This window comes from Herpailurus yagouaroundi, unplaced genomic scaffold, assembly GCF_014898765.1.
Source record: "Herpailurus yagouaroundi ecotype Mexico unplaced genomic scaffold, PumYag 161, whole genome shotgun sequence".
Lineage (NCBI taxonomy): Eukaryota > Metazoa > Chordata > Mammalia > Carnivora > Felidae > Herpailurus > Herpailurus yagouaroundi.
The window spans coordinates 2,893,782-2,895,153 of record NW_024412402.1 but is presented as its reverse complement, the minus strand read 5'-3'; the positions used below and the strand labels follow the sequence as shown (position 1 = coordinate 2,895,153).

Here is a 1,372-nt window from a genome sequence, read left to right as displayed (position 1 = left end):
CTCCCGCCTGCCGCCTCGCTCCTCGGCCGCCCGCCCGCCCGCAGCCGCAGCCGCAGCCGCCGCGCCGCTTCCTCCTCCCCTTCCCTCTTTTCCTTCTCCTTCGCCTCCTCTGGAGCCGAGGTTGGCAAACCAGCACCTGCTGCTGGAGATCACCGAGAACTGAAACAGGAAACCCCGAGCCAAGGGGAAAACCCGGGAGGCGTGGAGAGGGGTGAGGGGAGCCACGGGAACCTGTCGGGCTCCACCGAGCCCGCCTGGCCTCCTCCCCTCGCACCCCTGCCCTCCCCCGGCCCGGCCCGGGGGTCCTGGCCTCCTCTCCCGGCCCGCCCCCCAGCCCCGTCCGGGAGGGCGCCTCTCTGCTCGGCGACACCTCGTCCTCGCAGCAATAAGGCGGCCCATTCATTCCCTGGGCGGGCAGGGAAACCGACAGGCTGCCTACTTAGGGCGAGTTGCCCGTGCTCCTCTGCTGATTATCAATATTCTGTAACGAGGAAAAACCACACCCGCGTTAGCAAGACCAATAAGGGAACTTACACAAATGAAGCTGTTGGGATTTCACCCAGGGGAAGGACTTCTTTCGGCAAGGAAACTGGCCTTATTGGAAATGGCAGTGTGTCAAAATCGAGGTTAAACCCGGGATGAATCCAGATCTCCCGCTGGAGGTTGGGAGGAGACGGACAGCCCTGTGCGCTGAGTTGCAAGAGTGAAGAGCGCTGAGAGCAGAGAGCCTTTTTTTTTTCTCTCCTGTCAGTAGTCCAACCGCCGGCACAATTTAGGTCAACATTTCAGTAATGTTCAAATAATCGTATTCGCCTGCCTGTGGAATTCTCAGCGGCTACCCCACTCCTAGCCTTGGGCCGGATGAATCCGCCTTGGGAGTGAAAGGGAAGGGAATTTATGTGGCTTGTGTCCCTACCATGCGCCACAGACTGGGTAGCCCGCTTTAAGTGCATTGTCTCATGTGTGTGTCACCACAGCCACGTGAGCTAGGTGTTATTATCCCCTTTATCCCTCAGAAAATTGAGGTTAGAAAAATTTGCTGAAGCGACACGGTTTGAACAGGAAGGATATACAGGCCTGTCTGCGGTCCAAGCACATCCTTGTTTCACTGGACCATCATGCCTTTGATGATGAGACTTTTCACCTTTAATGAAATTCTCTCTTGTCTCTCTGAATTGTTTTCACTAGAGCATATGTGATGTAAGCCGGGATCTGCTGAATTTGCTTGGGTTACTTAATGGTAGTGACATCCATACCCCTTATTGGGGCTACAACTTTATAGTTCCCAGTTCTTAAAAAAAAAACAAAAAAAACAAAAAAAACAAAAACTGCCTCTATGGCTCCGTCGAGCAGTACAGGTGTCCCCACTTAT

General features: G+C 54.7%; 1 protein-coding gene across 1 annotated transcript in view; it reads right to left on the bottom strand.

Moving 5' to 3' along the window:
- ZC3H12C (zinc finger CCCH-type containing 12C) overlaps positions 1 to 554 on the bottom strand; it is an 84,303-nt gene extending 83,749 nt beyond the window's left edge. Inside the window, exon 1 of the mRNA XM_040482920.1 lies at positions 535 to 554. The gene's annotated coding sequence lies outside the window, so the exon portion shown is untranslated. The remainder of the gene's footprint in view (positions 1 to 534) is intronic.
- Positions 555 to 1,372: the final 818 nt, after the last annotated feature.